Source organism: Hyperolius riggenbachi, chromosome 4 (genome assembly GCF_040937935.1).
Source record: "Hyperolius riggenbachi isolate aHypRig1 chromosome 4, aHypRig1.pri, whole genome shotgun sequence".
NCBI lineage: Eukaryota > Metazoa > Chordata > Amphibia > Anura > Hyperoliidae > Hyperolius > Hyperolius riggenbachi.
The window spans coordinates 303,053,046-303,078,548 of NC_090649.1; the positions used below are offsets into that span (position 1 = coordinate 303,053,046).

At 46.2% G+C, this 25,503-nt stretch overlaps 1 protein-coding gene and 1 long non-coding RNA gene across 8 annotated transcripts in view; one reads left to right on the top strand and one right to left on the bottom strand.

Annotated features, from left to right (window-relative positions):
• LOC137503900 (trace amine-associated receptor 1-like) overlaps positions 1 to 20,775 on the bottom strand; it is a 176,518-nt gene extending 155,743 nt beyond the window's left edge. For all 7 annotated transcript variants that reach the window (XR_011019371.1, XM_068231584.1, XM_068231580.1 and 4 more), the window contains exon 1: positions 20,531 to 20,775. The gene's annotated coding sequence lies outside the window, so the exon portion shown is untranslated. The remainder of the gene's footprint in view (positions 1 to 20,530) is intronic.
• The window catches only part of LOC137503901 (uncharacterized), a 61,840-nt gene continuing 56,971 nt past the window's right edge, over positions 20,635 to 25,503 (top strand). The window contains exon 1 of the long non-coding RNA XR_011019372.1: positions 20,635 to 20,863. This is a non-coding gene — a long non-coding RNA (uncharacterized lncRNA). The remainder of the gene's footprint in view (positions 20,864 to 25,503) is intronic.

Sequence of the window (25,503 nt, forward strand, 5' to 3'; positions counted from 1 at the left end):
CCTGATTGATGTATACACATGCACGATGTTTGAAAGCACTTTAGGCTTGCAATTTAGCATTCAATGTTATTTCTGCCCTTTAAACGCTGCTTTGCGTCAAATCCAGATTTTTCCCCGGGACTTTTGGCGTGTATCCCACTCCGCCATGCCCCCCTCCAGGTGTTAGCCCCTTGAAACATCTTTTCCATCACTTTTGTGGTCAGCATAATTTTTTCCAGTTTTCAAAGTTTGCCTCCCCATTGAAGCCTATTGCAGTTCGCAAAAGTTCACGCGAACCGAGCCTTCCGTGTAAGTTCGCAAACTAGGTTCGTGAACCGAAAATCGGGAGGTTCGCGACATCTCTAGTAGCGTTCAAAGTGTCAGCTTCTGTCAAGACACCAGAAATAACATAGATGCATGGTCCCTACCCTGCTGAATTGTCAGCTAAAAACCACCATCCAAGATTAAGCCACCCTCCCCAGGGGACAATTTCATCCCACCAACACGACGTATGTCGGCTTCCAACCCAGTGCTAACCTAACATGAGAAGAATCTTCCACTGGACATCAATCTTCTCTGGGACCCCACTCGCACCTCCGGTTCACTATATATGTGGCGTCAACTTCATTTAGACTTGGCGCTACACTGCGTCACCTACCTCCCCGGCATCACACACATACACAGCAGATTGGCTGCTGAGATGTTTTATTGATGTGCGTGTTAAGCAGAAGGCGCAGCAGAGATCCTAGTCACAGCAAAAAGTGACATCACACATACAGCAAAGGAACAAGGCCAATACCCTAACTAGCTGAAAGGAGTACAGGCTCCAGGAAATCCCCCCCCCCCCCCCGGGAACTGTCACAAACCAGCAGTATGCTATATATGTGGTCTCAACTCTACTTCTGACTTGGACCTCCACACAATGCCTTCTATTTCCCCTGACATCACACATACCAAGAAGAGTACCACTTCTGGCTACAGAGATACGGTTATTGATTTGTGTGACAAATAAAAGGCGCAGTAGAGATCAAAGTCTCAGCTTCTGTCAAGACCCCAGAAATAGCATAGATGCATGGTCCCTACCCTGCTGAATTGTCAGCTAAAAAAACCCATCCAAGATTAAGATACCCTCCCCAGGGACCTAATTCATCCCACCAACCTAGTATATGTTGGTACAACCCACCCCATGCTATCTGAACAAGAGAAGAATCTTCCAATGGAAAACACAATCTTCTCTAAGGAACCTACCCCCCACCCTTTTAATAGCCTATAATAGTTGAAGGAATGCCCTAACTAGTGGAAAGGAGTACAAACTCCAGGAAAAATATCCGCCCTCCTAAAAGGAACCCTCCCACCCCACCAATATGCTATAGATGTGTCCTCAACTTCACTTCTGACTTGGACCCGCACAACGCCTTCTATTTCCCCTGACAATCACACATACCAAGAAGAGTACCATTTCTGGCTGCGTAGATACCGTTCTTGATTTGTGCGACAAATGAACTGCGCAGTAGAGATCAAAGTCTCAGCTACAGTCAAGACACCACCAATAGCATAGATGAATGGCCCTACACTGCTGAATTATCAGCAAAAAAGCCCTTCCCAGATTAACCACTTGAGGACCGTGGGCTTTACCCCCCTTAAGGACCTTTACCCCCCTTAAGGACCGGCCACTTTTCTTCCATTCAGACCACTGCAGCTTTCACGGTTTATTGCTCGCTCATACAACCTACCACCTAAATGAATTTTGGCTTCTTAACTTGTCACTAATAAAGCTTTCTTTTGGTGCTATTTGATTGCTCCTGCGATTTTTACTTTTATTATATTCATCAAAAAAGACATGAATTTTGGCAAAAAATGATTTTTTTTAACTTTCTGTGCTGACATTTTTCAAATAAAGTAAAATTTCTGTATACATGCAGTGCGAAAAATGTGGACAAACATGTTTTTGATTAAAAAAAAACCCCATTCAGTGTATATTTATTGGTTTGGGTAAAAGTTATAGCGTTTACAAACTATGGTGCAAAAAGTGAATTTTCCCATTTTCAAGCATCTATGACTTTTCTGACCACCTGTCATGTTTCATGAGGGGCTAGAATTCCAGGATAGCATAAATACCCCCCAAATGACCCCATTTTGGAAAGAAGACATCCCAAAGTATTCACTGAGAGGCATAGTGAGTTCATAGAAGATATTATTTTTTGTCACAAGTAAGCGGAAAATGACACTTTGTGACAAAAAAAAAAAAGTTTCCATTTCTTCTAACTTTCGACAATAAAAAAATTAAATCTGCCACGGACTCATCATGCCCCTCTCTGAATACCTTGAAGTGTCTACTTTCCAAAATGGGGTCATTTGTGGGGTGTGTTTACTGTCCTCGCATTTTGGGGGGTGCTAATTTGTAAGCACCCCTGTAAAGCCTAAAGGTGCTCATTGGACTTTGGGCCCCTTAGCGCAGTTAGGCTGCATAAAAGTGCCACACATGTGGTATTGCCGTACTCGGGAGAAGTAGTATAATGTGTTTTGGGGTGTATTTTTACACATACCCATGCTGGGTGGGAGAAATATCTCTGTAAATCACAATTTTTTAATTTTTTTTTTTTTTTTGAAAACAGTTCAAGTTTATTATAAAAAAGGATCAAATAGTACAATAAACTTGTATATACAATGGTAGTATATAGTATTAAAGTATATGACATATACAAATATCGCATATCCTTGATCAACTCTTGAAGTGTTTTCTGATAACCAGATAACCACTGAATAAGAAAAAAAGTAACATATAAAACAAAGGAGGGGGAAATAAAAAGAAAATAAAAAAGAACGAAATAGGTAAGGCCCTTAATTAAAGGAAAAAGAAAACATATGCACAATTATATCGCCCACTGCACGGGGGCATATCTGATGAGAAGTTGGGGTCATGTTGCCTCCGGTCTTTCAAGAGTAGAAGTTTTTTGAATATACTATGATTTTTTGTTTTATTGTGGCCGTCAAGGTATTACATAAAGTGGTAGTGGGGAAAGAGGGGCGCAATATGTAAGAGTATTATGGAGGTTATAGCTTTGTATGTTGAGAATCCAACCAGTTCTTCCATATTGTGTTGTATTTGCGCAATGCACCTCGTTTTTCATAAATTGCTTTTCTTAAGGGGAGGACACCATTGACAGAAGCCACCCACTCCCTGCGAGTGGGTACTTTGGGCTGGATCCAGTATCTAGTGAGAAGTTTCCTAGCTATATGTAGTACTTCAATTGTAAATTGACGAGTATATTTTCCTGTAAAGGATTCAGGGAAAATGTATAAGAGACATACTCTAGGGTCACAGGTGATTGGGCAGCCCATATAGTCATTTAGGAATTTAATGATTTGCGTCCAGTATAGATTAACATCGGGACAGGTCCAAATCATATGAAAAAAGGTTCCCCTTTCAGTAGTACATTTGGGGCAATTAGGTGAGACATTAGGTTTAAATTTAGAAAGTCTTATGGGTGTTAGGAAGGCCCTATGTATTATATACAGATAGATCAGCCGATCGGGGGCATGAGGAGAGACTAGGAGTACTCTATCAAGGGTGTCCTCCCATTCCTGTTCATCTATTGGTCCCACATCCATTTCCCACATAATTTTACGGGAGTTAGCACGTACACTAGCAGCGGGAGTAACAATCACATTATATAAAGCAGATATTAGTTGTTTGAGGTTGAGACCATTGATTATATTAAGTATACTTGAATCTTTTAGTTCTAATGGAAAGGATTTGAACTGCATATAGATAGCATGGGATAATTGCATATATTTATAGAAAGATGTATGATGAAGTCCATATTCCTCTGAAAGTTGAGAGAACGATTTAAGTCTCTGTCCCTGTAAGAGTTGGTAGAGATATTTTATGCCTTTATTAATACAGAATCCAGAGTCTTCTATTTTGAGAAGTTCCTGTAGACATTTGTTTTCCCATAGGGGGAGATATCGTATGACAAACTTATGGAGAAGTTTTACACGAGCTTTATCCCATACAGATAGTATTTGTTTCAAGGTTGAAGGAAGAGAATGGAAATAAGTTATACCCGGTTTACCTTTTAAGACATTGTATACAGGATCTGTATATTTAACAGATAACCTTTCAAAAAGGAGAGTTTGCAGTACCTGTTTATCCTCTCTGAACCCAGCATATAAGAGGGATAGTTGCGCGGCTAAGTAATAAGAGTAACAGTCAGGCAGTGCAATGCCTCCTAGGTCTTTAGGATGTTGTAGGACAGAGAGAGACAATCTGTGTCGTTGGTGCGACCAAATAAATTGAGTCAGGTGTGCATTTAGCTTAACAAAGGTGTGGGGTGGGAGATACACTGGTGAATGCCATAATACATATAGAATTTTAGGGAGAATAATCATTTTAAACATGTTTGCACGACCAAGTGTGGATAATGGTAATTTTTCCCAAGTACGAAGCTTAATAATCATGGAATGTAGCAGAGGGGTGAGGTTCAATGGGATGAAATCATCCAAGAGGCGAGAGATATTAATACCTAGATATCTAATTTCACTAACCCATTTGAGAGGTGTTTTAAGTTGTTCCGGGGAGGGAGCAAAGTGATCCACCGGCAAGATATACGACTTAGTCCAGTTTATACGCAGGCCAGAAAATAAGCCAAAATTCTCCATAATAGAAAGGGCTGTTTGCAGAGATTCCCCAGGATCGGCCATGTAAAGAAGCATATCATCCGCGTAAAGACTTATTTTTTCAGAGATATGCCCCAGTTCCCACCCCCGTATTGTGTTAGTATCCCGTATCAGTGCAGCTAAGGGTTCCAGTGCTAGATCAAATAATAGTGGGGAAAGGGGGCAGCCCTGCCGAGTACCTCGTTGAAGTGTAAAGGAGGGGGATAGCCAACCATTAAGTTTTATTCTCGCAGTTGGCATATTGTAGAGCAGTTTTACCCAGGAGGAGAACCCATCGCCGAATCCAAATTTAGAGAGTGCTGCAAGCAGAAAATCCCACTCTATGGTATCGAATGCTTTTTCAGCATCTAATGAGATTAAGACTCGTGTTCCTATATTTGAGTGACTCGCTTGTAGATTAATAAACAGACGTCGTAGATTTAAGGCTGTGGATCTATTGGGAATGAACCCAGTTTGATCTCTATGCACCAAGGTGGGTATAACTGAATTCAGTCTGTTGGACAGAATCTTGGCTAAAATTTTAACGTCTGTTTGCAGCAAAGAGATTGGGCGATAGGCTCCACACTCCTGGGGATTTTTCCCCGGTTTCAAAATAATAGTAATGATAGCCTCCCGCATGGAATATGGCAGTGTCCCTTGTTCATTGGCAGTATTAAATAATTTCAGGAGCAAGGGGGCGAGTAGAGGGGAGTATTCTTTGTACAGCTCAGCTGGTAGGCCATCTGAGCCGGGGGATTTGGCAGAGGGTAGATCAGCTATTGCATCACAAATCTCAGCAATTGTGATGGGTCTGTCTAAGTGTCTTGTTTGGTCAGTGGTAAGAGTTGGTAACTTGATTAAGTCAAGATAATTGGCGATCTCAGAGGGTGACTTACTTGTTTGTTTGGTATATAATTGTTTGTAGTAGGATGCAAACCTGTTAAGGATTAGGTCTGGACTGGTCAGTATATCGCCCCCCGCATCACTTATACTAGTGATCACTTGAGGAGAACCTCTTTGCCTGGAAATTTTTGCTAGTAGGGCGCCACATTGTTCCCCAAACACATACCAATCCTGCCTATAAAATAATAGTTTACGCTGTGTCTTTTCTGTTAGTAATTGCTCGTATAGTGTTAGTTTATGCTTATATTCCTGTTCTGTCAGTGTGTTAGGGATAATAGAATATGCCTTTTCAGCTTCAGTTGAAGCTCTTTTTGCTGTTTGCTCCTGGCAGGCAGATGCCTTCTTACATAGATTAATCTCTTTACAAAAGAGGGACCTAATATAGGTTTTAGTGACACTCCAGACTGAAGTAAAAGAAGCATCCATACCCTGAGTTCCAATGTACTCCCGCAATTTATACTCCAGTTGTATGGTAGGAGATAGTTTAGTTAACCAGTATGTATTTAACTTCCATAAATCAGATCTTGGCGGAAAGGACCAAGATAGGGTAACTTTACACGGAGAGTGGTCTGATAGGATAGCTGGTAGGTATTCCACTGCAGTACAGTTGGGTAGTAAGGAGTCGCTTACCAGTACATAATCCAGACGGGATCTAGTATGATGGGTAGCAGAGTAACAGGAGTACACTGGAATATCAGGATATTTATTATGCCAAGGATCAGATATTGAGACCAGGCGGAGCATTTGAAGCAATTTAGTAGGAGGAGAAGTGTTACTAGGATTAGGTTGCTTATCTAGCTCCGGGAAGAGGACATAATTCAGGTCTCCCAGCCAGATAGAGGGCAGTTGTGGGTAGTTCGATATAAAGGACAGTGCCCGCTTAATTATTTCGTATTGGAACGGGGGGGGGGGGTATATATATGGCCAGGATCAGCACTGGGGTGTTATATAATATACAGTGAAGGAAAATGTATCTTCCCTCATCGTCTATTACGGAGTCCCTGTACTGAAAATGTGCTCTACGTGTAATTAATAGGGATACTCCCCTTGACTGGGAATTCAATATGGAATGATAGTTCCAACCGATCCAGGGTCTTAAGAGGGCACGTTCCATGGTACTGTCCATATGTGTTTCTTGTAGAGCAATGACATCCACTGAGTGTTTTTTAAGCACATTAAGTGATACTGACCGTTTAATTTTGTCCCTCACCCCACGTACATTCCATGTTAGGAAAGATACCTTGGTAGCCATATTGGTCCTGTGAATAAATAAATCCCATAGGGTCATGAAAGACGGAAGCATATTGGAGGTTGTTGGTGCAGTGGGTAGAGCAAAAAGGGGAAAAGGAAGAATAAAAAATAAAACGAAAACCCAGCTCCTTGCCAGTATGATAAGGCCGGAGCATTATACCCAAGAGCAAACCTTCACTGGGGCAGAGGTCCCAAGAGTACAGTGCCGCAGGTAGAAAGAAACCTGTGAGAATTCTGTACTTTGTAAAACAAGGTAGTATATGTCCCAGGGGGGGTTGAATCTATATGCTTAGCACGGTCATTAAGGAGCTCGTCAGCTCAATCCGGCTAAAATTTAGTTTAACATGCAGATAAACATCCTGCTTCAACATCAATTAGCTAGCTATGGGCCTATTATGCCAGTATAGTATAGGAAAAGACATAAAACCAGAGAGAGTTCAGCAAACCATTAATAACATATATAAACTGTTAACTGGAAACATATTTATAGCGTCTACACGGCGCTAAAACAAAGCCTAGTTAGATGTTAAGGTATTTTCCAGGCCTAAAGAGAGGCCATCAGGATTCCGAGTGGCATATGGCGGCTTAAGCGCAGTTATAGGAAACAATATAGTCATTGCAGTAATACTTGCATGGCCCATGTTAGGCTAGGAGCTTCAGGTATCTTGCTGCTGTTGGACTGCTGGAAGTTTTTCTATCCAAGATGAGGCCTCCGTGGCGGTGGTAAAAAAGTGTGTCTTCTCCTCAGCGATGACCTTCAGGCGAGCTGGGAACATCATGGCGTACTGTAGGCCGCGTTTACGCAGCCTCTTCTTAACTTCTATGAAGCTGGCTCTTTGCTTTTGGGTTTCAACACCGAAGTCCGGGAAAATGGAGATCGATACGTTGCCCATTTGTATGTTGCCTTTTTCTCGTGCTAGGCGGAGGACCGTATCTCGGTCTCGGAAGTGAAGAAGGCGGCCGATAAAGGTGCGAGGTAAGGCTCCGGGAGGCTGTATTCTGGACGGGATTCTATGGGCCCTCTCTACCGAGAAGCAGGGTGTAAAGGCCTCTCGGCCATAGTGCGTAGTGAGGAGATGTTCCAAGAAGCCCTCCGCATCATTTCCTTCCGACTTCTCTGGGAGGCCTATCAGCCGAATGTTATTTCTCCGGAGTCGATTTTCCATGTCCTCTTGTCTCAGGATCATGGTTTTAAGTTGTTTCTGTGTATCAGCCGCCTCTCTTGGTATGTTTTTTATACTGTCCTCGAGGTCGGAGATCCGCCGCTCAGTGTCGCGCACACGGTCACGCAAGTTGCCTAGATCAGCACGCAGTAGTTGTATGTCGGCTTTTACCTCTTCGACCTTGGTGGTGAAAGTCTGGGTCAACGAGGAGTGCATGGTGTTGATTGCTTCTAAGATTTGTACTGTTGTGGGAGCCGGTTCTGCTTCAGGGTCTGAGGAGGGCATCGCACTAGCTTCCAAGGAGGCGCCATCTTGGGCAGTCTGGCGGTATTTGTCCAACGGGCCAACCGTCTTCTCCCGGTCCTTATCTCTATCTTTTTGAGCTTTGGGGCCCATGGTAGTAGTCAGTGCGATGTAGGGCACACAGCAGCTTGTTTAGAGCAGAGAAAGAGATCACAATAAGCAGGATGAGGCAGGATAAATAAAGCCGGAGAGCGGAGCTGAAGTGAAACACGTCCTCTCACATGCTCGTGCTGGCCACGCCCCCTAATTTTTTTTTAATTTTTTTTTTCTTACACACAATTGTCCATTTACCAAGATCTTTCTCCCACTCAGCATGGGTATGTGTAAAAATACACCCCAAAACACATTATACTACTTCTCCCGAGTACGGCAATACCACATGGGTGGCACTTTTTTGCACCCTAACTGCGCTAAGGGGCCCAAAGTCCAATGAGTACCTTTAGGATTTCACAGGTCATTTTGAGAAATTTCGTTTCAAGACTACTCCTCACGGTTTAGGGCCCCTAAAATTCCAGGGCAGTATAGGAACCCCACAAATGACCCCATTTTAGAAAGAAGACACCCCAAGGTATTCCGTTAGTAGTACGGTGAGTTCATAGAAGATTTTATTTTTTGTCACAAGTTAGCGGAAAATGACACTTTGTGAAAAAAAACCTATAAAAATCAATTTCCGCTAACTTGTGACAAAAAATAAAATCTTCTATGAACACACCGTACTACTAACGGAATACCTTAGGGTGTCTTCTTTCTAAAATGGGGTCATTTGTGGGGTTCCTATACTGCCCTGGCATTTTAGGGGCCCTAAACCATGAGGAGTAGTCTTGAAACAAAATTTCTCAAAATGACCTGTGAAATCCTAAAGGTACTCATTGGACTTTGGGCCCCTTAGCGCAGTTAGGGGGCAAAAAAGTGCCACACATGTGGTATCGCCGTACTCGGGAGAAGTAGTACAATGTGTTTTGGGGTGTATTTTTACACATACCCATGCTGGGTGAGAGAAATAAATCTGTAAATGGACAATTGTGTGTAAAAAAAATCCAAAGATTGTCATTTACAGAGGTATTTCTCCCACCCAGCATGGGTATGTGTAAAAATACACCCCAAAACACATTGTACTACTTCTCCCGAGTACGGCAATACCACATGTGTGGCACTTTTTTGCCCCCTAACTGCGCTAAGGGGCCCAAAGTCCAATGAGTACCTTTAGGATTTCACAGGTCATTTTGAGAAATTTCGTTTCAAGACTACTCCTCACGGTTTAGGGCCCCTAAAATGCCAGGACAGTATAGGAACCCCACAAATGACCCCATTTTAGAAAGAAGACACCCCAAGGTATTCCGTTAGTAGTACGGTGAGTTCATAGAAGATTTTATTTTTTGTCACAAGTTAGCGGAAATTGATTTTTATAGTTTTTTTTTTCACAAAGTGTCATTTTCCGCTAACTTGTGACAAAAAATAAAATCTTCTATGAACTCACCATACTTCTAACGGAATACCTTGGGGTGTCTTCTTTCTAAAATAGGGTCATTTGTGGGGTTCCTATACTGCCCTGGCATTTTAGGGGCCCTAAACCATGAGGAGTAGTCTTGAAACCAAATGTCGCAAAATGACCTGTGAAATCCTAAAGGTACTCATTGGACTTTGGGCCCCTTAGCGCAGTTAGGGTGCAAAAAATTGCCACACATGTGGTATCGCCGTACTCGCCGAAGTAGTACAATGTGTTTTGGGGTGTATTTTTACACATACCCATGCCAGGTGGGAGAAATAACTCTGTAAATGGACAATTGTGTGTAAAAAAAAATCAAAAGATTGTAATTTACAGAGGTAATGGGAGCGCACTTTCCCCCCCTCCCTGTGGAACACGTGCACATCAGTAAGGGCCCTTTTCCACATGCGGTTAAACTGTGCGCTTAGTGAGCAGTTACTAAGCAGCAGCACACAGTTACCAGGCAGAAGCAAGCAGTTGTGAGCGTTCAAAAGACTTTTCGCTGCCCATCAACTGCTTGTGGAAAAGGGCCCTCATTGTTTAGTTCAGCAAAATGGACTATTATAAGATGTATTTGCAGTAGGGCATACCTTCAACTATTATAGGCTATTAAAAGGGTGGGGGGTAGGTTTCTTAGAGAAGATTGTGTTTTCCATTGGAAGATTCTTCTCTTGTTCAGATAGCATGGGGTGGGTTATGCCAACATATACTAGGTTGGTAGGATGAATTAGTTCCCTGGGGAGGGTATCTAAATCTTGGATGGGTTTTTTTTCGCTGACAATTCAGCAGGGTAGGGAGCATGCATCTATGCTATTTCTGGGGTCTTGACAGAAGCTGAGACTTTGATCTCTACTGCGCCTTTCATTTGTCACACAAATCAATAACCGTATCTCTGTAGCCAGAAGTGGTACTCTTCTTGGTATGTGTGATGTCAGGGGAAATAGAAGGCGTTGTGTGGGGGTCCAAGTCAGAAGTAAAGTTGAGACCACATATATAGCATACTGCTGGTTTGTGAGGGTTCCCTGGGGTGGGGGTGGGGGGTTCCTGGAGCTTGTACTCCTTTCAGCTAGTTAGGGTATTGGCCTTGTTCATTTGCTGTATGTGTGATGTAACTTTTTGCTGTGACTAGGATCTCTGCTGTGCCTTCTGCTTATCACACAAATCAATAAAACATCTCAGCAGCCAATCTGCTGTGTATGTGTGTGATGCCGGGGAGGTAGGAGACGCAGTTTAGCGCCAAGTCTAACTGAAGTTGACGCCACATATATAGTGAACCAGAGGTGCGGGTGGGGTCCGAGAGAAGATTGATTTCCAGTGGGAGATTCTTCTCATGTTAGGTTAGCACTGGGTGGGAAGCCGACATACATCATGTTGGTGGGATGAAATTGTTCCCTGGGGAGGGTGTCTTAACCACTTCCCGACCGCCGTATATACAATTGGCGGCCGGGAAGTTGACCCCGCAAGGACCGCCGTATAGACAAATGGTGGCGGTCCTTGTAGGGGCATTGGCGGAGCCAGGGCTTCCCCCATGGTAACGAGCCGTTGGGGGAAGCCCTGGCGACTAGGCCGCGCAGTGCCACAGCATCGGATTCCTTCTAACTTTAAGTGCTGATAGAGGGCCACACTTGTGTAATAGTTGTCCACATAAAGATGGTACCCCTTCTGGAACAAGGGTGACACCAAGTCCCACACAACCTTTCCACTGCTCCCCAGGTAGTCAGGGCATCCGACCGGCTCCAATTTTGAGTCTTTTCCCTCATAGACCCTAAAACGACATGTATAGCCTGTGGCCCTTTCACAGAGCTTATACAGTTTCACCCCATACCGGGCGTGCTTGCTTGGGATGTACTGTAAAGCGTAAGAGGGACTCGTCTACACAGATGTTCTGTTCAGGGATATAAGCATCTGCAAATGTTGATGACAGGTGGTCTATGATGGGCCGAATTTTGTGGAGCCGGTCATAAGCAGGGTGGCCCTTTTCATGACAGGTTTCGTCGTCGTTGAAGTGCAGGAAGTGCAGGGTGGACTCAAATCGTGTCCTGGACATGGCAGCAGGGTACAAGGGAACATGATGTACTGGGTTCGTAGACCAATACGACCGCAATACATTCTGTTTCATTAGTCCCAAGTGAAGGACAAGGGCCAAAAAGATTTTAATGTCGGAAACTTGGACTGGTTTCCACCGGAAAGGCTGGGCATAGCTGCTCTCCGGGTGCTCGGTGATGAATTGTGTGGCTTTACGGTTGGTCACAACCACGATTAAGTCCAAGAGAACCTGGGTGATGAACAGCTGCAAAAATTCTAGGGCCGTTCCTAGATGAGCTGTCGCCACCTGGACTCCAGACTGGGCGGTGAAAGGGGGCACTACGGGTGCGGCGGAATCAGGGGATTGCCAATCTGGATGTGCCAGCACCTCTGGGAGTCTATGGGTACTACGGGCCCGTCTTCTTCTTGGTGGCTGCGACGGGGGTACTACTGCACGTGCCACCGTACCAGTTTCAACTTCCATGCTGGCGCTCACCACTTCACCAGGGTCTACGGAAGTACTGGTACTAAGTCCAGGAGATGCTGCGCTGCTGGTGCCTGCCTCACCAACAAAACTCTCATCAGCGCTAACACCACCCTGCTGCCCTTGAGGCGGATCCTGCGCCACCTGCGGTCTAACGACATGGGGTCTGGTACGCCTGGCTCTAGCCGGGACCAAAGCTTTCCACAGGTTCAAATTCGGACCCGGATGATTCGTCGTATAAGTCTTCCCAAAAGCTCTCATCCGACTGGTCCATGTACCTGTATACCTCCTCATCGGAAATCCCCCTTCTTGCCATTGTGGATTGCTAAATTTATGGGGTTTTCCTCCGAGACTACCCAGAAAAAAAGAGCACCTACCTAGCAAAAGGGAGTATTTGAGAGGTATTGGGGTTGGTGGGAAGTTGGGTCTCAGAGGCAATCAAACAATCACGGGACAATCAAATACAATTACAGCACAATCGAATCCAATCACAGCACACGCAAATCTGATGCACTCGGAAGGTGGTGGTTGGAGGTGGTGGGGGGAGGGTGGGGTTGGGTGTGGCGAGAAGTGGGGTCTCAGAGGCAAACAATCACGGGACAATCGAAGCCGATCACGGGACAATAAAATACAATTACAGCACAATCGAATCCAATCACAGCACAAGCAAATCTGATGCACTCGGAAGGTGATGGGGGGTGGGGGTTGTTGGGAAGTGGGGTCTCAGAGGCAATCAAACAATCACGGGACAATCGAAGCAGATCACGGGACAATCAAATACAATCGCAGCACAATCGAATACAATCGCTGCACAATCAAATACAATCACAGCACAGTCAAATACAATGCACTCGGACGGTGATTAGGGGGGGGGGGTCTAAGGGCGATTTGAGGGGGTGGGGGGTTGATCAGGAGCCCGCACGGGGCAGACTGAGTCCTGATCTGATCAGAGGCAGACACAGGGGGTTACTGATCGCAGATCAGTTAGTGATTGCTGGGGAGGACAGATGTAAACAATGCGCAGGGGATGTAATCAGGAGGGGGGTATGAGGGCAATCGAGGGTCTGGGCAGGTGATCGGTTGCCCCCACGGGGCAGTTAGGGTCTGCTCTGATGGGTGGGGGTGCTGAGGGGTGATAGACAGGTGATAGACAGGTGATAGACAGGTGATAGACAGGTAATAGACAGGTGATAGACAGGTGATAGACAGGTGATCAGAGGGGGATCAGGGGGTAAGCTAGCTGTATACAGTATACAGGGGGGGTAGTCTGGGATGGGGTGTGGGGGTGATCTAAAGGTAGGGGGGGATCAGGGGTGATTAGGAGGCAGTTAGGGACCTAATGCAGGGGATAGCGTCGCTAGTTAGTGATAGGTGGGGGGGTGGGGGTTTTAGAGGGGTGCAAGGGTGCTGGGCAGGGGTCTGCTGGGGTGATCGGGGGGGGTATGAAGGCTGGGGTGGGAGATCAGGGGAGCTGTGGGCAAAAAAAAGCTGTGTGCAGTGTATACTCACAAGTGCTTCCTTCTCGCTGGTGGTCTCTGGAACAATGAGACCACGAGGCGAGGAGGAAGCATGTATAAGGCACTTTGTTTACCTAACAAAGTGCCTTATACTCAGTTGATTGGCCGGATTTGTATATTCCTAAGCTCGCCGGCGCTGCTAAGTGGCCGGTGAGCGAAGACTAAATGGCCGGCTACCGATCCCCGGCAGAGGATCGTGTCACGGATGACGCGATCGCTCCGCCCATGCCCCTACAAGGACCGCCGCCTCTGGGCATGAGCTGGTCCTTGCGGCATCCACTTTCCGACCACCCCTGTGCAGTGGGCGGTCGTTAAGTGGTTAAAGTGGACCCCAACTCTTGCACAGGAGAGAAAGGAAACCGAGAAGTGCACCCTGTATGTATTTAAAGAGTTTAGCCGAATTCCCCCTCATCTGTGACTAATCACAAGATGAAATTTGATCCCTCCAACTATGACTGCCATGGCAGAGAAGCTAAATTGAAAGCACATGAAGTTACAATATGCCTGCTTCCATGAAAGCAGGAAGCAGATACAAATCCTGAAATAAATCTGCAGTGTATCAGCTGTAACAAAGAAATGTTTTTCTTTAACTACTTTGGCCTCCTGGACGTACTAGCTACGCCCAGGAGGCCATGTGCGCTGCGGCGCGCCCCCACGGCCGATCGCACGCGTGCACGCGCACTTCTGGCCCGCAGTTCGCTAGCTAGGCAATCAGTGAATCGGGCTATGGTGCCCGATCACTGATTGCTCTCCCCCTGAGAAAAACCGTCAGCTTCGCACGGAAGCTGAGGTTTTTCTGTTCCTATTTCCCCCGACGTCACTCTAAGCGTCCGTGTTATGCTTAGAGTGACATCATTGTAAACAAACTCATGGCTGCCATCTTGTGGCCAAAAAGCTAACTGCATGAAAATGCAAAAAAAATTTAAAAAAATAGACCAATATGTACAAAAAAAATTGATTTGCATCCCACCCTCCCAAAAATACCCACATAAAATGTTTAATAATAAAAAAAAACAAAACATTACAATAAAAAAAAACAAAAAAAAACAAATATTTACCTAAGGGTCTAAACTTTTTAAATATCTATGTAAACATGAAATATTTCTATTTTTTTTTAATTATAAGCTTGTAAATAGTGATGGATGCAAAACGGAAAAAAATGCACTTTTATTTCCAAGTAAAATATTGTCGCCATACATTGTGATAGGGACATAATTTAAATGGTGTAATAACCGGGAGAAATGGGCACATACAATACGTGAGTTTTAATTGTGGAGGCATGTATTATTTTAAAACTATAATGGCCGAAAACTGAGAAATAATGCATTTTTTCCTTATTCTTCCTGTTAAAATGCATTTACAGTAAAGTGGCTCTTAGCAAAATGTACCCCCCAAAGAAAGCCTAATTGGTGGCGGAAAAAACGAGACATAGATCAGTTCATTGTGATAAGTAGTGATAAAGTTATAGGCTAATGAATGTGAGGTGAACATTGCTCGGATGCATAAAGTGAAAACGACTGAAGGCTGAAGTGGTTAAAGAATATTATGCTGTTGCGTATCTTTTAGAGCAGAGAGGAAGTTCTGAGTTCAGGTCAACTTTAAAAATTCAGACAACTTCCACTTCATGTTTTAAAAATGACATTAAGGGCTCAGACACACTATAAGCGCTTTTCTGAGCGCTTGCAATTGATTAGCGGTTTCTGAGCGCTTTTTAAAAAAATCACTCCCATTCACTTGCATAAAAAATTGCAGTAAAAATCACTGCGATTGCATATGAGTAAAAACGTACATGATCTCTGATTTTTACCACGATTTTAACGCAAGTGAATAGGAGCGATTTTTTTAAAAAGTGTTCAGAAAGCACTAATAAATCGCAAGCGCTCAGAAAAGGGGTTATAGTGTGTTTGAGCCCTTTAAGCCCCATCTACACTAAACAATTCTTTGTATGATTCGATTACGATTATATTTACGATTTGATTAAATCCGACATGTCCGATCGCATGCGCAGTAGAGCACGGAGGACGTCCGATGACGTCAGAGCGCCGGCGTGGGACGCAGAAGTTCCGGGCCTTGGAGCGCAGAAGAGCCCGACCTGGCAGCCGGCCTGGCCAGGTCGGGCGCGCCACCGGAGACCACCGGGAGCCTGCGGAGCGGCGGCGAGGGCACCTCCTGCCTGCCACGGGCTGGAGGAAGCCCCAGGTAAGTGGAATTTGATTTTTATTTTTTACCCACCCTCCCTGAACCTTCCCTTTAAGCAAAATCACGTGCATAAAGTTTTGCCGTAGGATTAGTAGAGCAGAATGCAATACATTACATGCAATGCATTAGTCTCTACTCCTGATGCATAAAACCTTATGCATGAAATTCTGCTTACCGCAGCTTATTGCATACACCCCAAAGTCACATGGTGTATGGGGTTGGGCATGCATATAATGAACACCTGTTACTAAAATAAAGTGCACACATCATGGATTTGAGTAGTGACAGCTTAATACTAGAGGTGGCCACTAACAATACAATTTTCCGAATTCTTCGTATGAACGATAGGAAATTATAGTTTGCAACCACTAATAGACAAAAATCTCCTAACTGATTTGATCAGATTGATCCAAAAATTGCATCAGTTTCATTAATGTGATCGGTTAGGAGATTATTTTCCATTAGTAGTTACAAACTATCATTTCCGATCGTTCATATGAGGAATTGTGAATAATTCATGAACAGTTGTTCATGACCACTAGTGGAAAAAAAAAATCTCTTAATCTGATCAGATTTCATTAACCTGATTAGATTAATGAAATCTGATCAGATTGGTTAGGATATTTTTGTCCATTGATGGTTCCAAACGATCATTTTAGACCGTTCTTATGAAGAATTATTTGTAAACGATCGCTTAGCAAATTGTATCATTAGTGGCCCCCTTAAAGTGAACACGAGGTGAGAGTGATATGGAGGCTGCCTTATAGATTTCCTTTTAAACAATACTAGTTGCCCGGCAGATCTATTTGGCTGCAGTAGTGGCTGAACAACACTAGAAACAAGCATGCAGCTAATCTTCTCAGATCTGACAATAATGTCAGAAACACCTGATCTGCTGCATGCTTGCTCAGGGCCGATGGCTAAATGTATCAAGAGGCAAAGGATCAGGGAAATAAATATGGCAGCCTCCATATATCGCTCTCACCTCTGGTTCACTTTAAGTCCTCTTCTCCAGAGCTTCTGACAGGTGGTGAATTCACCGCCTGTCAGCTGCTACTATTCACCAGCCGGGTGCATGCTAATGCTCGACATAGGCAGCAGACAGCCCCGAATGGCAGTCGTGGGTGGTAGACAGGATGCTGAAGTGCCCACCAAACGAGCGGTTCGGCTGTCTGTAAAAAAAAGATCCCTGTACTGGCAGCAAGTCACAAAAGCAGGCACTTTGGGCACCTGCATAGTGATGAGACCGTGATCGCAAGCAGAAGTGCACATGCAGTGGACACTGACCAGGCCGGAGCGGAGCTGCAGCAAGGGACACACAGGCTTCAGGGGGCTGGAGGAAGCCCCAGGTAAGTAGATTGATTTTTTTTTTAACTATAGCCTGATGTTTCCTTTAAAGCTAATGTAACCCAGGTTTGTTAAAAAAAAAAAAGTCAGATACTCACCTAAGGAGAGGGAAGGCTCGGTCCTAATGAGCCATCCCTCTCCTCTGCCGGTGGCCCCGGCGCTGCGCTGGCTCCTCCGTTCTCATCCCACGCCGAGGGGACTTCGGAAGTCTTCGGGAGCCAAGTCCTCCTGAAGACAGGCGGCGCACATGCGAACGCGTCAGAGGCGCACGCACAGTGTAGAGCGGCCCGTCTTCAGGAGCACTCAGGCTCCCGAAGCATCTCCGAAGCCTACCTTCGGCCGGGAGACAGCGGTATTTGACCGAAACGGTCGAATACTGCTACGGGGGAGCAAAGACAGCAGCAGGCACCGGGAGAGGAGAGGGAGTGCTCTGTGGGACCCACAGCCTCCCTCTCCTTAGGTATCTGACTTTTTTTTAAAAACCCGGTTCCCATTAGTTTTAAGTAACTCTTTAAAGAAGTACTGTAAGGGTATTAAAAAAAAAAAAACAACTTGGGGCTTCTACTTACTTGGGGCGTACTGCACCGGAAGCTCCCGGCTTCGGCGGGCGCAAGGACACAGTAGTTTGCAAGGGCACAGTAGTTTGAGACATTAAAATTGCAAAATCCGTATGTGAGCCATGGCGGGAGACCGGAAGATAATTTTGTTCCGATGTGGGCACAGGACGTCTGCAGGTGGTAGAAGCCCCAGGTAAGTTAAACTTTTTTTTTATTTTTACCCTTACAGTACTCCTTTAAAGAGAGTCTGAAGCGAGAATAAATCTCGCTTCAGACCTCATAGTTAGCAGGGGCATGTATGGTAGGTGACATGCTTCCTGTCCACGGCTTAACGGGGGTCCCTTCACCCCCAACCCCCCCCCCCCTCCCCCAAGTTCACTTGGTCGTGAATTTTTTTCTTCCTATCAGACGCGCATCGCCGCCTCTCCCCCACCCCTCTCAGTGAAGGAAGACTGAGAGGGGGGGGGGGGGGGGAGGCGGAGATACGCGTCTGACAGACGCGCGTGGGGCAGGGCTGCGGCGGTTAGCCCTGCCCCAATCAGGAAGCGCTCCCCCGCTGTATGGAGGGGATTTGGGGGTGAAGGGACCCCCGTTAAGCCGCGGGATAGCGGCGTTTTAGCAGGGGCACACATGCCCCTGCTAACTATGAGGTCTGAAGCGAGATTTATTCTCGCTTCAGACTCTCTTTAAGCCCAGGGCCTTCTTTTGAGAGGCTAACCCATCTACCCTTCAGCATCATGGGAGGAAAGGTGCCTCTCAGGCATCACCCTAGTGTTGTCCGGATCATGAACGATTCGGATCTTTGATCCGAATCTATTTTATGAGTCGATCATCCGAATCATCAAAATGAGTGATTCGGATCGCAAAAGGGGCGGGGCCAGGAGCGACACGCCCCCTCTCAGCGGTCAGCGGGGTCCTGGAAGCAGAGCTGAGATGGATCGCTCTGTTGGATGGGAGGCAGCCTTGCAGGGAGACAGGTAGATGAGAGAGAGGGGACATTGGTGCCACTGCCAGATATGTGTAGAGCACACATACTGGCTATAACGTGCTGCCCATTATAGGCTGTCTGTTCCGTAGTGCTGCACAGTGATCACATTGGAAGCTTTTGGCTCAGCACAGCTCAGTAACTATGCAGACACTGTGATTGAAAGGCAACATAATCCTCCTGCACTCGGCACTAAACAGCTGCACTTATCTTCTGGGAATGCTTTCTTTCACTGTGCGACCTTTTCTTTCAAAGTACACAGATGAACATATAGGTGAAATATATGTAAAGCATATGACTTCAGCATGTGGGTATTACGTGCAAACATTTCTGCTCTCTGCTCGTCCCGCCTCCCTTCCCTGTCCACTCCCTGCCCTCTGTCCATCTTCTCCCCTTCTCTGTGTGTCCACTCCCTCCCCTTCTCCTGTCCACAGACCTGTCCTGCTGTTCATTTCACCCCGAATGCTTCCCGTAGTAAAATGAGCCGAGATTCGGATCAAAGATCCGGATCTCTTCAATGATCCGATTCGAATCATCCGGATCATTGAAAAGATCCGAACTTCCCATCTCTACATCACCCCACTCAGCAGATGGTATTTCCTGTCCACAGACATAACACTGTGCTCTCCAGGGTCACTCTTGTCCTAGAGCAGTGATGGCTAACCTTGGCACTCCAGCTGTGGTGGAACTACAAGTCCCATGAGGCATTGCAAGACTCTGACAGCTCTAAGCATAACTCGGGGAGGCAGAGGCATGATGGGATTTGTAGTTTTGTCACAGCTGGAGTGCCAAGGTTAGCCATCACTGTCCTAGAGCCACCACCTTGTTCCATCTTTTTTTTGGGCTGTAGAAACTAGAAAATCTTAACTTTAAAACCGTGTGCTGCAATTAAAATAAGCTACTCCCAATCGCACCAAAAAAAATCAAAGTTTGTAATATAATTACAAAATGCTGCTGCAGCACAAAGCAGAAGCACATGATTAGACTAATCAACACATTCAGTGTAAACACTATTTAAAATGTACACAATTTATAGGACCGAGAGGAAAGGATAATCATTAGGGCACTTTTGGACTGCTGCATTAATAAGGTGGGGGAATGACTACTTCTCTCTGCTGCTGCTGCCGACTGTGCGAGGAGTGATCCTCGGGAGGCCGTGATGTCTGACGTCATGTGCTGGGGGTGTCACCGCTGAGAATGGCGCACGCAGTGACAGGTGACCGCATGCAAGCACACCTGACCACAGCCCGATTACCTTCCCATGCCGGTATATAGCTTCGGCCTAGCATTACTACCCCAGCAGGTGCAGAAACTGCGCGCTGCAAATGAACTCAGCTACTTCCAAATGCACATAAAATGGCAATTTATGATGTAAAATGATCAGCCCATTCACTGCCAACTATAATAATAATAAAAAAAAAAAATCTATCTATATAGATCAGAAAGAAAAGGATAATTAGGACACTAATGCGCTGCGGCATTTACACTGTGGGGAAGCTCTGGCTGCCTATAAGCGTGCAGGGGTCACGTGGTAACCTGTACTTGGGGGGGGGGGGGGGGGGGGAATACTACATCCAGCTGCCTATACCGGGGAAGGGTGAGATTTTGGGCTTGGGAGAAATATAACCTAAATCCTGCCCCGGTCAGAACTGTTACTGTAATTTTTACTCACGAATTTCCGTTCTGTCTCCATCGTGCCATTCCCACTGCCAGCCACCAGGGGGAGCTCCGGGTGTGAATACTGTTGGGATAGCCGCTCTCTCTCCCTCTCATGACTACTAGTTGATGGAAGGAGCCGATGTACGGAACTGGAGTCGTAGCAGTCCAAAACACGTCCATCCTCTCTGCTGCCTCCGCCGAGTCTGCGAGGAGCGGATCCTCGCTCGGGAAGGCCGTGATGGCTGACGTCATGTACTGGGCGTGTCACCGCTGAGGATGGCGCACGCAGTGACAGGTGACCGTATGCAACCACACGTGACCACAGCCCGATTACCTTCCCATGCAGGTATATAGCTGCGGCCTATCATTAGTGCCACAGTAGCTGCTTTGCATGTGGTTATCATTGGGGAACGCAGAGCATGATGGAGGAGAGACATTATAGATTAATGAAAAAGGAGCCTGTGTGCTGCTGTATGTAGCAATGTCTGCCTGTGTACAGTTCAAATGCATGGAGGCAGAGCACTGTAATTGTGTACAGTATACGCATAATATGATTAGTGAGTTATTCATATTTCTGGGAATTTGGAGTGTGTGGAGGTGGAGCTGACTGTAGGTGGCTGTACATCTGTCAACTTGAGTGACCATCCAATTTGTTAATTATGTTTGAATTAGGTAAAATCGGTGCCACCAAGAGCATGCCCGATCAACGGTACGACCAAATTGAGGCTGAAATTGGTCGAATGTATTGATTAGGCATGCTGGGAAATCTCGGGTCAGTGTGGTTGATTCAGTGCGTGGCGGTGATAAAGATGAATGACGAAAGCGAAGGAGACCCCTGGCCGCTGTCCCTCCAAATGTTTTATGTGCCCCCTGGTGCCCATACTTTACCTGTCCCCAGAGTTTCCGCACTGTATTTCCACACATGTGCCCCACATGACTACTACCGGCATATAGACATGGGGCGTGTGTGTTGCACACATGTTATACGCCAATGCAGAAATTCAGTGCTGGCACTTGGGGAACCGTGGACCGGTAAAGTATAAATTCACTGGCATGGGGGGCACATAAAATATTTGGTGGGGTGGCGAGACAACATCACAAGGCCATTTCCTGAAAGATTTCATGCTGAAATCGATCAGGAATCGGCCTGCGGTGTATAGGCAGCCATCAGATCTCTTTTTGATCCAATCTGATCAGATAGAGATCTGTCTCTTGGTGGAATTTGCCCAGCATCGCCAGATGTTTTGGGAGAGCTGGAGTGAAGGCAGGGCGGTGAAGGAAGAAATGTTTTGCTTCAGATTCTAAAATTTGTCAGAAACGGCCCTGGATTGGTCAAGTACATAAACACTGATAATCTTTTCCACCTTATTGTGTTAAAGTATACCCAAGGCGATATGTGACATGATGAGATAAACATTTGTATGTACAGTACAAAACATCAATAACCAGGTTGTTTTTATTTTGCTGCCTGAAAGAGTTAATTTGTAGGCATGGAAGTGACAGCTTCTGTCTTGTCAGTAGCTTGTCAGGAATATAGTAAACATCACTGATAAGCAAATTACTGACAAACAAGTTCTCTTGGCAGAATACAACTTCTGAGGGCAAGGGGAGATAAAATACATGAACTACTGACCTTGTTCTAACTCTGGGACACTTAATAGGCTGCCACTGATTAGAGACAGTAAAACATTCAACCAACTTTGTAAATGTTTAAATATAAAAGAAAAACCTGGGGTACTTTATTTTGGGGTAAGGTATTTTAGGAGTAGGAGGATAAATATAATTGCTTATCTCATCAGTTTATTTTCACCTCGGGTTCACTTTAAAGGTTTCTTTTGATGCTACATTATTCAGTGTTCTCCCCAGAATTTTTTTTCCAGCGGGTGGCATGAAAAAGTAGCCGGGTGGGGTAAAATGGCCATGACGTGTGCTGGAAAATGGGTGGAACCATTACATGGGCGTAGCCAACTGTAATGTAACAGTGTAGTGGGTAAGTAGGTCAAGCTGGTGGTTAGTGAGGTGGGTGGGTAAGTAGGTCAGGCTAGTTGGGTGTAGGTCAGGCTGGTGGCTAGTGGGGTGGGTGGCTAAGTCAGTCAGGCTGGTGGCTAGTGGGGTGGGTGGGTAAGTAGTTCAGGCTGGTGGATAGTGGGGTGGGTGGGTAATAGTTCAGGCTGGTGGCTAGTGGGGTGGGTGGGTAAGTGGGTCAGGCTGGTGGGGTGAGTGGGTGGGTAAGTCGGTCAGGCTGGTGGCTAGTGTGGTGGGTAGGTAGGTCAGACTAGTGGCTAGTGGGGTGGGTGGGTAGGTAGGTCAGACTAGTGGGGTGGGTAGGTAGGTCAGTCTAGTGGGGTGGGGGTAGGTAGGTAGGTCAGGCTAGTGGGGTGGGAAGTTAGGTCAGACTTGTGGGGTGGGTAGGTAGGCCCCCCCCTCCCTCCCCCTCAGATAGCATGGCAGCAGATCGCTCCTCACATTGATCCTTGGCTGTTCCCCAAAGGTCTCCCCGAGCTTCAGTACCTGCTCGTGCTGCCAGACAGGGCACAGCCCTGCTGATCACCCGTAGCACACCATCCACCTCTGCCAGCCAGCGCCGCGCTGCCAGCCACTGCGGGCCGGGTCTATCTTGAAGCGGCATCCTATTGGTAGGTGGGTGGGACGGATGCCCGTTGATTGGTGGGGGACGCTGATTCATCCTGCCCCAATTACATCACGTCTTAAAAAGTGTCCCCGCTGGAGGCTGCACGGCCGCCATTTTCTAGAAGATCGCCGCTCAAAGACATGATCGCCGCTCAATAAATACTTGAAAAACGACGCAGGTGTGTGAGGGTCTCTAGTGTTTTAGACGCCGCCGCTCTCCCAGCACGCACTGTGTCTCTGCCTAGCCAGACCTGAAGCCTGTATGCAGTTGTTGTATCGGCTGCTAGAGAGAGACAAGGTGCTGACCTGCTAGGCAGGCAGGCGGGGTTTCAAAACAGCCGGGCGGCCCGCCCACTTAATTGGGCCTGGGGAGAACACTGTTATTATTGTAGTCAGAACCATTCAAAATTTTTCACACTCAAGAATCCTATGTGCACTGCATCTAATGGCTGGTACACACCATGCAATTTCCTGTCAGATAGACGAGTCAAATCAACTATTTTCAACAGGTCAGATGGGATTTCCAATCATTTTTCTAAATGATTTTTTTGATCACGCCTCTACGAAATTAGTTACAAAAAAGAATGATTGGAAATCAGATTGGACCTGTCAGAAACAATCAATTTGACCGGTTTAACTGACTAATATTGTAATTTCCATTGCCAGCCACAAGGGTTTAATTTAAATTGTACTTGTGGGGAATAAAAAGTGCCCCTACCGGGTACCTACCGGGTACTTACCTTGGTAAGGGTAAGCCTCTGGATTCTCTTCCTCCTACACCGAGCCGTTGTAGCGCTGAGACCCCTGAAAAAACATTTGTAGATGGTTTGCACATACACAGAACCACAGACCCACTCAGGCTCCAGCGGAAAAAGCCAAGCCCAGTCGGGTCTGTGCTACTGAGCAGGCAACACACTTCAGGTCTCATCACTGGACCAGCCTGGCTGAGGAAGATAAGGGAAGCTTCTGGAGGATCCAGAGGCTTCCCTCTCCCGAGTACCTGAAATCGGCTGCAGCAAACATTATAGGTTTGCCTTTAGGCTGATTTTACACTTGAAAAGTGTGTTTGCTGTGCGATGCGCACAAATGGCTAACGTATAACCCTGCAGCGGAGTGCGCCGACAGGGTCATATGCGTAGCTCCGCCGCCTGACGTACTCCCTGCTGGACAGGAAGCATGTCACTGGGAGTCTCTGGTTCCTGTCGTATTCCAGTCATTCTGCGCATCCACACTGCAGACATTGCCCATTGACTCTTCCACTGCCGCTGCATCGAAGCGGAACTGGGCAGGTAATGTGCCGTTGACTTTGCATCGGGCACTTCCATCACAAGGCGACATGGTAAGTGTGCTAGGCCCCATTGCCTTGCATTGACCTAGCCTTATAATGTGTTTTGAGCCTGTGCTGTAGAGTGGACCCGATGGGGCTCGACTATTTCTGCTAGAGCCAGAAGGGGAAGATGGTACTGCGCCTGTGCTGGATCCAAAAGGTAAATATCTCTGCGTGCCATAGGCGCTACTGAGCCTGCATGCATCCGTCAGCAGAATTTCAGGGGGAGCCAGCGCTGGATAGGAGCTACTGTGCAGGACAGGGAAAGCCTCATTAGGATCCGGAGGCTTCCCCCTCCTGAGGTAAGTACACCCAGGGACACTTTTCTTTTTTTATTATTACAGATTGTCTTTAACAACAAGGGCTTGGCAATAATCTGATCAGGCTGCATTCCTCTTCTGGCACAAGTGTGGCCGTGCTGCGCCTGTGTGAGTATGGCTGTGCTTGTGCAGTAGGCTGGAGCAGATACTGCACAGGTGAGGCCCTGCTTGTGCTTGTACCAGAAGAAGGGTATGGCTCCAAACAGCACAAGGTTCCCAGCAAGTAGCGGAGGACACAGAGGGAAGCCTCTATAGCAGTGATGGCTAACCTTGGCACACCAGCTGTGACAAAATTACAAATCCCATCATGCCTCTGCCTCCCCGAGTTATGCTTAGAGCTGTCAAAGTATTGCAATGCCTCATAGGACTTGTCAAGGCTAGATATTTATTTATTTATTGTATTTATAAAGCGCCAACATATTACGCGGAGCTGGACATTAATTTAGGTTACAGACAATATTTAGGGGTGACATACAGCAATATGACAATACAGGAATACAAGAAAAAACAGATCACGCAGCACAGTTTCATTACAAGGTAATGCTTAGTCAGTCACTGTATGGAAGCATGGAGATTAGGCAAGTAGAGTTCACTCAAATGCGTAGCATGGGTGCACAGTAATGCAGGTGCATAATCAGGTAGGACACAAAAGGAGGAGGACCTTGCCCAAAGGCTTACAATCTAGAGGGAGAGGTAGGGACACGAAAG